The following is an 11,697-nucleotide window of genomic DNA, read 5'->3' on the forward strand; positions in this document are numbered from 1 at the left end:
TTCAAGATTTAGATTTTCAATTTCGTCTTCAATTTCCTCTAAGTTCTCCCTCTGAGACTCAAACTCAGTATTTCTTTTAGAACTGGATAAAGAAGAAGGTTCTTCAGAACTTAGGGCTCTTTTCAATGCTAGATCTTCTTCAAAAGTTGCATCCCTACTAAGTTCAATAGTTTTTTGTCTAGGTATGAAAATCCTATATGCCTTAGATGTTTCACTATATCCTACAAAAATACCTTAACTTGGTTCTCTTTTCTTTACGAATATGGCTATATATGGGGCACCCAAAAATCCTGAAATGACTTATATTGGGTTTAACCTTAGTAAAGACTTCTTCTGGAGTTTTATCTCTAAGGTAGGAGTGAGGGCTTCTGTTTTGAAAATAAACAACACTACAAGAGGCTTCTGCCCAAAGATAATATTCTAGATTTTGATCAAATATCATAGCTCTAGCAGCTTCTATAATTGTTCTATTCTTTCTTTCTGCTACCCCGTTTTGTTCTAGATTATAAGAAACGGTGTACTCCCTCTAAATTCTTATTTCTTTACAAAACCTTTTAAACATATCTAAGGTTCAACTGGAGGTTGTTTGGAGGCTGAATCAACAAATTGTTTTACATCATTTTCTTCAAGAATCATCATGATTCTGAATTTCCAAGCATCAAAGTGTTCTTTCCCATCGAACCTGTCCTTGAGTCTGATTGTGTATGCCATTGAAAGTAAGAAGAAAATGCTAGATATGTTTAAGGTCTGATCACTGAAATTTGCAAAGCCTAGGTTCGACTACCAGAGCTCTGATACCATGGAAAGTTTCTACAAACTCTGTACCTTTTCTCAGACTTGTGATCTATCCTAGATTGCTCAAATGAACTTCTTTATAAACTGAATTATGAAGGAGTTGTTCGCTTTTATCTTGAGCTAAAAGTCGTTTTATCTCTGCGAATAGATTGATTGGATATTGTTGCTTGAGGGAGCAGACTTAATGTTTTTGTGTGTCCTCAAAACTACAACAATACCCTCCCTAAATATCATGACTAAAGGGCAGATCCCTCAAAGAGACATGACCCTTCCTAAGTCAGCAAAAACACCCTCTCCCAGAAATCGGCGATTTTCAAGAATGGTTAACACTTAATCAGCAACTAACACAATTGTTAAGTTAGCATAAAATATCAATCAATCTTTAGAAGTCGCCGCCTATCACAAGAGGTGTATTGGAAAATATTTAATGTCATTCATATGATATTTTAGATGGAGAAGATTAAGTGTGGTCTGCACACTCAGACCTGTAGATTATCATTGTTACAAACTTAACAGCCAGTAGATTAGGTAATCTAAATGAAGTAAATGCAAAAGTATTCTAAGTGTAAAAAGTTTAAGTGGTTCCTGATTCACCCCATCCCCCTCTCAGTCACTTGTTTGTCATTACATTTCCAACACTTAAATACCAAAAAACTGGTTGATGAGATTAAAAAATGGAAAGGCTGCTTCCAATTAGATCTGAAAATATAGCTTGGTTTAAGAAGAGAGAGAAAAAAGATCAAAGAGAATTTAAGAAACCATATGTCGAAAAGAAAATGTTTAAATATAATTAAGAAAAAAGAGATTATTCTCATCTTATATACAAACACACATAAGAACCTTCAAAAGTGCTCACTTGATCTGAAATCAGTCAAAAAAAATTCTTAAACATAAAGACAATTGAATATGACCATAAAAGGTACCCTGTACTGTTCAAATTGAATCACAAATTAATTGCAAATAAAAACCAGGCTGAAGCCTCCTTGTAAAACACTATCATGAGAAGAAAACATAGCGAAGAGGACGAATACAACCATATCACACAGAAGCCATCAAGGTAAGGTATAAACTGCCTTTTTATCAATATGACCAGGTACGTTTTCAGTTTTCACGGGCATTTAAGTTCACAAATCAGAATAATTATTTATAAGGACTGCTGTTGTAACTGAATATCCAGACAGATAATCACTTGAAAATTCATCGTGTGGAGTTGGTGATGAGTATATTTTGCAGGCAGGTGCTTTTTATACTACAGTTAGAGAAAAGCAAGATTATAAATAACAATTCACATCAAACAAATGCCACAAATGAGTAATGCTATATGAATGTTCTTAGATAGGACCACAAATTCCAGCCTCGTCAATACAAAGACCAAATGATTCATCAATAATAAGGGGAGAGATTAGAAGTGTTAATGCAGCAATTTGTAAGACTTCATTGATAGCAATTCCTTATTAGAGTGACAGCAATTCGAATAGGGCAGTGATTAAGCATAGTGGAATATATTGTAATGTCCCTTTCGGGGTTATAGCTAATTTTGCCCAAAACACAACAAATCCAAAAATATAATCTATTTACAAGAGCATTCTTTCACTAGTTTACACAATAGCAATTGAATTTAGGAAAACAATCAATTAACGTGCAATCTATAGTTTCAACCATAGTAGAAACTGGAGGGGAAAGCACCATAGGATGCCAGGAACTATCCTCTACAATTGAGCCCAAGCAAATCAAACTCCTGCATCTCCCTATTATGTTTCCTTGCCAGTTTCCAGTATCATTGCTTTATTAAAATCCAATGAATAATTACTAATCCTAAATCCCTGATGGAATGGCAATGTAATTCAATAATAAATAAATTGTATAGTCCATAGCAGATAATAAACAAAAGACATATCCGTATTGCATTCAAAATAATTGTAAAATAAAAATTGCTTCTTTTTCTGGACTCAATTCAAATCTTAAAATCACTTATCTGATCGACCACAATTCCTTATTCCCCTTTTTTCAGAACTGTCTTATATTTCAGATCAGAACTTATTCCAATTCATTCCATTCATCTTGGTCCTCTTATGGATGCCTTCAACAAATGACGTTCCTTCCTATTTATATCCATTTGCCCTTGCAAGAGATATAATCCTTTATTTTTTATCTTTAGCTTCTTTTAGGGAATCACTGCCTCTAATATTGCTTAAGTAATTTTTTAGCAAACTCAATCGGCCCATAAATATATTACTCTTGATCTCCTCTATTTCTGATTGGCTCCCCACTTTTAAATAGAACAATAATAATTAAACTCTTATAATTTAGTCGGCACTGAGGATAAATTGTAGTCATCTTTTCTTACCCTAGTCAACCCTTGTTTTGAATGTCTAGGGTTCCTCTTGACCAGGTTGACCTTAGCTATTTTCTGAGTTTACATACAAACTGCAATTCCTGTTTATTAAGGCAGCGCTAATTTACAAGGCTGCAAACTTTGTTAGATTGGCAAGGGCATGACCGTCCACCCTCCCCAAAATCGCTTATCCTCAAGCAATGTTGATTTTAGCTTTCTCTCAAACTGAATCATCTGTCAATATGAAGATCCTAAGTCAACCTTTGGGAATTTGTAATCTTCCTTGCGATGTAATTAGCTTTTGTTGTGCAACTCTGATACAATTTACAAATTGAAGATTTTATACCAAGCGATGTTTCTATTAAATAATCTTTCTTTAATGGTCATCTTAGTTGTTTAGGCAGTTTTTTTTTTAATTTTGTTTACAATTGTTTCTTTGCGAAACATCATAATGTAACTGCCTATTTATTGTAAACTCTATTTTCATTATGAAATATAAAATTACCATTACAGCCTCTTTCATTATCTTGGTTATGCCTACTTGGGCTACCATGATATGCTTAAAGAGTTCCTAAAGCACTTGCCAAACTGCCAATTATGAGATTGGTATTTGACATTTGTACACTCCTGCTACAGCAATAGATTTCCAGACTCTAGTTTCTAAACATCAGCATTTGCAATTGGATATGTGTTACTTTGGCACTCAATCCCGACAACCTTTGGGGCCAGTTACCAACACCACCCGCCAACCCACCACGTCACCATCGCACACCCTTGACCCATCTTCAAGCAGGAAGCTCCAAAGGCACCCACCTACACAACAAATGTCCAAGTAGGTACCCTACATCTTCAAAATTTGAAGATCCAATTGTCCATCATGTGGGATATTCCCATAAGGATTTGTCAAATTTGGGAAATGTCCCCATGCATTGAGAGAGAATAGAAGCGGCGAGTGAGACTGATACATTACTTTCCAAGACGGCAAAGTAGTTTAGAAAAAGGAACAACTGGCATTTAGTGATGTAAAAATTCTTAGCATAGGAGGTTGTAAACAGTCAACATGATTAAAGATAGCAATGTCATCACACAAAAAACGGGGGAAATTATCTAAGTTCGGAATTCACAATTCTTTCATCCTACTAGGAGCACTTCAATTATATTGTAAAATTTGGGATAATGTAGTGCTTTGAAAACATCGTAATCTGCAAGCTGTATTCCGGCCTTAGCATGCTTGCTCTGAATAAACTCTGGAGATTGTGCCTTTGTAGCCTTTTTTCATTTTATTATCAATGTATTATGCACATATTCTTTTTACAACAGTTTCTATTCACTAATGTTGGTCTTTTTATTTTCCACTTATCCTTAAAATTTGTGGACTGTGTATGTTTTTTACTCTTCACATGTTTTTCTCCCAGAATGGTTGATTAATATGAAATTTGAGATGTGTTCTTTTCTTGTGCCCTTATAAGGTGTCTAGGGAGGGTTAAATTGTTGCAAAAGCTTTGCATTGGTGCATCACCCCTTATCTTAGCTTTTCTTTTAACAAATTCCCTCCTTTTTCCAAAAACCATTACCATGAAGAGTCAGTTTCTAAGATCTCGCAAGTTGTTTCACAAGGCCCAATGGGTCCCATACTTGTGAAGCTTCCTAATTGCCCTTATTTAAGCGTGAGCCTCTTAGAGATGAACAGTATTTAAAGAAAAAGGGTTGAGCTCTCTACCTATTAAGATAAGGACTAGAAGCAATACAAATCTATGACATTTGTGTTGCCTTAGTGGCCAATCTTCCTGTATGCATGACCCTTTCAGTTCCATGTTTTCTGCTTGAGGTAAAGTTGTCTATAACTTGAGATAAAGAAGAAGTCACTAAATTATTCTACTTCACGATTCTAGTCAAGGGTAAGAAGTTTGTATTTTGGAGGAGAGAGCTTGCCCTTTGAGGTTGGAACTTAGATCAAAGTAGCAACAAGTGCATGCATTACCCTCAGACCACAACCCACTGGACTAGTCAGTAGCAATTATTTCTTTACAGAGGTGTTGTTGAGCCTCACAATTTCTCACTACCAGATTCTGTAGTGTTGTGAGGTTTTCACGCCATCACCCCACTGCAAATGGGGACCCCCTCTTTTCTCTTGGTAGTGCTTGTCTCAGGTAGTCTTAGTTCTGTGGCAATTTTATCTCTCTGAGTCTAAGAGATGAGTTTTAGCAATTTTGGCTCTCTATGGAGTCAAGTCAATCAGAGATATGAGTAAGGGTTGGGCCAAACTACTCAAGGATGTGGAATTGAAGTCAAGAGATTTGTGAAGGAATGAATTAGCCAAAGTGAAAAGATGATGTGAAGATGCAGAGCAAGAAGAGGTGAAGTTATAACCTAAAAGTGTGGAAAGTCATGAAGCTTTTTTATTCAAATCTAGGAAAAGTCATGACAACTCTTGGAAAATCATTGTTCCAGTATCAAATTTATCTTGGAAAGTAAGAAAAGCAATGGAAAAGTACACTGATGGAAGCCTGTTGATTACTGACTGAGTCTAAATATTTTAAGGATCTTCTAAAATCTAGAATCTTGATTATGACTCCTAGAAATATGAAACCACTCCCAAATATCCTGACAATATATACATAAAACATTACTTAAATTATAAGACTAAGGTGTTATATTTTATGTTCTACTCTGGCACTTGACCCTCATTTTTCCGATCTGCCGCATGAGGATCTGGTTTCCAATTAAGCTTGCCCAACAGACCTCTAATTTCCAAACTATCATAATGAAAGTTGCCCGTAAGGCCAAGAACTCCAAAATCGCCTTGGTAAAATTTACCCCATGAGCTTCAAACTCTGAACTAGCTAAAAGATGGCTGTTCTCACCCAATGAACCCACGAAGTCCGAAGTGACATCATGAAATCTTGGCCCTTGATTTTATCGATTAAAGCCACACATTGTACTGGGAACTACTGTAAAAGGCCAAGGCCTTGTCATTTGGAAGACTTGTTGAAATTGTTCCTATAATGCTATCAAAGTGATTGCTAATTCAATGTTCGTCTTCATGGCGGATTACTTGTATGGCTTTGGAGTGTTACATGGTTTCTACATTTTGTCACTTAGATTAGGATTTACTCTTGTTGATTAGAAATAATGTCTACATGAATAGAAGATATTTTGGATGAATCTTTGTTTAACTTGCATAGACCATACCACAGGCAGCTTGCTGATTGTAAGCTTGCCTTGCATGGCCAACTGACATATTTATGAGCTTTATTTTGGTTACTGCTTGCACATTGAGATGCATTGATGGATGGTGTTTAGGGAATGGTAATAGTTTGCACATCTTACATTTACCTTAGAAGATTGTACTAGCTTGGTTGATGTCGATGTGTAAACTATGTCTATTAGAGCCACAAAGACATCCATCATCTAAAAGTAGATTAGCTTTCTATACCCTTTCCCTTTGCAGTTTGTTGTTGGAAGTAGTTGAAGGAGTTGATCTTCATTGATTGAACAGTGTATTTCTCTTTGTGATGCCTAGCATATCACATCATTATAACTGAGTGAAAATCCACAATTAAGAGGGAACCTCAGGGGTTGTCACATTTGATCACACAATCCATATACACTGTTTAGCATGTGAGCATGCTTATTCAAGAGAGCGTTGGAGTTTCGTGTTTTATTTGGAATACTACGTATTTGATTCTGCAAGTTGTAGTGGCATAAAACTCACATCAACACTTAGGAGCTGAAATTATTTTCAAGCTATATTCTGCCAGGTATCCAAGTGACAAGAAAGGGAGTGACAATGTGTAAAATTGATATTTGAAGGGGATGTGACAGGAGATGAGTAATGGGAACAGTAATCTCCAAGGATATGGATGTGAGCAGAGCACAATTTTCAGTACAGCGTATACCTTGGATTCCAGGTTGGAAATAATGGCAGAGTCAGGGATACAAGGCTACAGTTTAATACATCACACCTTGCACCTTGAATACTTCGAACTTCCACTGTCTGCAACTCACATGAGAGATAACTCCTTTCCCGTTAACAGTTTTTATGACACTTTAATAGGGACCCATAATTCTTGAACTGAATGTAATAATTTCAACACGACAGCCAGGAACTGTGAGCATAGAATGCATCAGACCCTGATTCTATCAGATTTTTCCCATTATAAACCATCCCCTGCCAAGGTTCTACTGTCCAAACAATTTCTCATTAGGAACAACTCCCGGGTTTCACCTCTGCGAAAAAACCTTCCTGGTACCACACTTTAATTTAATCGCAATTGGCAAATAAATAATTAGCAAATAGGCTATTATACAGGAGACTTCTACCGCAAAATGTAATGTCTCGTACTGAAAAGTGTTTCGTACTGAAAAGTGTTTCACCGGCCAAAAAACTTGCGGGAAAGATTTTTAAGTTCGCGGTAGAATCATATATTAGCGGGTACGTGAAGATGAAAATATCTCACCGCACCGAATTAACAAACTGTCTGAAATTCAAAGTGTCGGGGTGTAATCTAGTGTGATTACAGAGGGAGTAAAAGTTAAGGATGCCGGTTTTCCGTTTCACGCCCCATTCACACAGCATATTAAAAAGAAAACTATGAAGTTAGAATCTACACGGTTGAAATTTGAACGCCTATCCTTGCAGGTCAATGCTCCTATGGGCTGTGGTTGTTAATTGCTATCTAACTGCCGCTCAAAAAATAGAAAATTTATGTATTTAGAAGCAATTGTAGATTTTAACTTCATAAGAAACTACATTCAAAAGCAAAAGAAATCCAAATTGAGCCACTGAAATCTACATGTCAAGGAAAACAAGACATACAGCTGCATCACTTGCCCACCACGCTTCCAGCTATTTAGTTTCCCGAAACGGTCTCCAAGACTCTCTCTGATTTTCTCAAGGGCTTTAACTGCACCCAACAACAAGCAAATATCTCCATCAGAAAAAGCTCTATGAAATGGTTTGGCCAATTGCTTGACTTTTAAATAAATCCCCCAAAAACAGATCACCCCCCTAACAAGTTTTCTCAAACAAATCAGCGAACCCTTTTTTATTCCAGCCATTGGATCGACCCAATTTTACAAGCACTAAGTGCCAAGCTTAAAACTATATCATCCCTTCGAGAAACATCTACAGGAAACCGACATTCATGCCTACTCGTCCCAACCGCCCAAGAACAGTATAAATGAAAGGGTAGCCCCCAGAGTCTACCACAGCAGAGACGGAGACAGAACAAAGCTCCCGTGCAAGGCCACATCTGCCAGCCACAATGAACATCCACAGCAGGTATGTATAGCGTTTTAAATTCAGAGCTCACCTGTTTCCAATGGTTGAGGACGGCTCCAGCTTAGCTTTTTGAAATTGGGCTCTCTTCTTGTTCTTGTTCATGCGGTGTGAACAGTAGACCTACAGCACTAAAGCAAATTAACCCCGCCTTTACTCCAGCTGCCTCTGAAATTCGATCTCTTGGATGCTGAATTCGTCTCTGCTAATCGTCTGTACATAATCATGCGAATTGCTCAAAATGATGGCCAAAATATAATCTAGTACCATTGCGGAAACATAATTTGATTTTGGCTTTTTTCGAAACTGGATTCGTTTCGATGGTAATTCATAAAAAAATCCGTTGGAGAGAGGATGGGTTGTCTTTTATTAGGGCAAAATGGTTAATCGCATCGCCCAACTTATGTTCTATATGCTCCTCCACTCCATCTGTCAATGCCACCCATCAATTCCAATGGTTTATGTGAAATTGTTGTAGCATCAAAATATTATATATTATATTAAAAATTATAGAATATAAATGATATCATATTTTATTCTTACAATTTGTTGATAATAAGTATATAATTTAAATTATAAATAAATTGAAATAATTTTATTAAATATTTATAAGTATTTTAAAATAATAAATAGATACAATATGCATTTGTTGTTTAAACATACTTAAAATTTAAGAACAATATTTTTATTTGGGATTTTAAGTCATATATGTTTAGGAAACTATTATTTTCAAATTGGTTGAAATTGTTCTAAATTTTGGATATTTAGATTGCTAAGATTTTTGGATATTTAGATTGATAATATTTATGAATAGCTTTAGAAAATTATAGAACTTTTGGAAAAGTTATTTTAGGTCAAACTTGCGAGCAAAAACAATGAATTGCAATCATGTCTCAAAAATTAATTATTTATAATAATATTAAAAAACTTAAAGCAATGCTTTATGATTTGAGACTCAAATATTGTTAACAAAAAAAAAAAATTCAAATGTTTGCAAAGTTTGGCAAATGGACAATGGCAGCAGCAAGGGTTGTCCAAACCCCTTGACTCATGAAATTGCACAACAAGAGAGTTGAAGAAGAAGCCAAGAATATTGTGCATGTCGTAAAGATGAAATATCAGTCCATAGACGCATTAGGAAGGTAAACCAAGAACAAGTTGCCTCACACAAAGTATAGGCACAGTAATTACAATATTGCAAGGCGACCCGAAATTGTCGTGCCGAACATAGAGAAATGGCAAATGTGCAGACACATATTCCATTTATTGGTGGTTCAATAAATGAAGGTCAGTAGACACGACTAGGAAAAATAAAGAATTGCCCTTACAAAAGATAATAGAAAGAATGACTTCACAACAATAGTAAATACATTTTGACAGAGAATTGATGCATTATCAAACTTAAAAGTTGACACTATATGTAAATAATGTTGCTCAGGTATGCTTGTCTAGTCATCAAACTCTATCAAAACTTACAAAAGATGTTTTAGCGAAAGAGGCATACATCAATACTCGTCATTAAACAATATGGGCCTAGGAGAACAACTCAAGTAGAAGAAAGGCTCATTGCAAAAGTAAATGCAGTAGTCCATGTAACACAAAGTTTTTCTAGCCAATATAAATATAAAGTTCATACGATAAGCTTTTCACAACACATTAAAAATATTACATGAGTGCTCCCACAAAGACTACCAGAGTTGGGTGTGTTCATAGTTTGAAGGTTGCATACACAAGATCATTATTATGACTACTACATAAGCAATCTATCATGTTAGGAATTCCCTACTTTATAAAGTCAAGCATGATCCATACTACGATGATGTTAAGTTATAGACATGAATTGCTTAGCAAAATTACCTGAAATAAGGATAGACATTTCAAAAAAGCTCAAAGGTATTGAAACAAAAAAGGAAACAATAATTCCAAGTAACAAAGAAAACGTTGATGAAGACCCAAATGAAAATAGTATGTCTTGTACATCATCATTTGTATCTACAATGCCAAAAACGTGTTAGTAGTTTGAGATTGTTAAGAAAACATTGAACCTCAATAATAATGCAAACAATATTATAAGTTGACCTAAATTGAACACTTCTCCAATAAATAAATTTAATACAAAGGGATTACTCGACATGGCATTTCCCACCCTCTTCCTAAATGGTTGTGCACAACCTATGCAACCATGAGTAAGGGAAGTAAAATTTCATGAATTTGCATTACACCTTATGCAATATCATGACCAAAGATTTGGAAGACATCCACAATTTCAATATTACATCTATAATCTTATGATGTGGCATTGAAGTGATTGTCTTCATCAAGAGGTATGTAGAGGATATTGTTGTTGACATTATAGTTAAGTTTGTTCATTAGTGACACACACACCTAATCAGATGGTTAGTAGCTACCGAGCTTATAGTATAGTTTACAATGTTAACCAAGTAATTTAAGCTATACCAAGTTCAACAGTTGCTACCGAGTTCCAGGAACAATATTTAGTTTGCATCGAGTAGTATCTACCAAGTTGGTGATTATCAGTGTAAACCGAGTTTCATAGTGTTTACCAAGTCTCTCAGTGCAAACCAAGTTTTCTAGTGCTTATCGAGTTTGCAGCTTCAGCAATGTGAATCTAGGGTTGATCAAGCTATATAGTGTCAACCAAGTGATTCAGTTTATACTGAGCTTGCAGTGATAGGGTTGACTAAGCTATGCACTGTCAACCAAGTGATTCAGTTTATATGCCAATTTTCACATTATTCACTAAGTCACCAATGCAAATCAAGTTCAGACTACTTGGAAGTGATTAGTATGAGTTGAGCTTCTACGTCTACTAAGTGCATGACAATGTCAAGCGTTGACAATGGTTGCTAAGTGTCAGATCCTCACCAAGTTTGTCTTCAGAACCCAAGTACTTGCAATTAGGCCAACTTTGTGTATTTTGGTGAAACTTGTATTGTAGTTGACTTTGATGACTTGTAATTGGATTGGTATATATGTAATTTATTGTATCACATCCAAATATATGAATATGAATGAAAGATTAACAAGACATACTAAGAGCAGAAAGTGGGAAGTAAGAAGGCTACAAGTAGTATAAGGAGCAGCAAAGATTTATCCATCATAGCAAGGTGATCATTACACTCCAAAAGAATCTCATTCAGCAAATCAAAGTTGTACATCAGAGATCAGCCATTGGTTCATCCTAACAGGTGGAACAGTTAAATCCTTTCACAAGGTAGACTTAACAGTCTTTTTTAAATCTCTTTACCAAGTGCATACTTCATTA

The 11,697-nt window shown here is 35.6% G+C and overlaps 1 protein-coding gene across 13 annotated transcripts in view; it reads right to left on the reverse strand.

Moving 5' to 3' along the window:
- LOC149580075 (phosphatidylinositolglycan-like protein) overlaps nucleotides 1-8,872 on the reverse strand; it is a 111,848-nt gene extending 102,976 nt beyond the window's left edge. For 2 of the 13 annotated variants that reach the window (XM_089789011.1, XM_089789002.1), the window contains exons 1-2: nucleotides 8,340-8,404; nucleotides 7,950-8,037 (exon numbers count right to left, since the gene is read on the reverse strand). The gene's annotated coding sequence lies outside the window, so the exon portion shown is untranslated. The other 11 variants (XM_089789036.1, XM_089788991.1, XM_089789028.1 and 8 more) reach the window with 11 other exon arrangements.
- Between the last annotated feature and the right edge of the window lie 2,825 nt (nucleotides 8,873-11,697).

This window comes from Cupressus sempervirens, chromosome 1 (genome assembly GCF_028749045.1).
Source record: "Cupressus sempervirens isolate cs-2001-9-10 chromosome 1, ASM2874904v1, whole genome shotgun sequence".
NCBI classification, from domain to species: domain Eukaryota; kingdom Viridiplantae; phylum Streptophyta; class Pinopsida; order Cupressales; family Cupressaceae; genus Cupressus; species Cupressus sempervirens.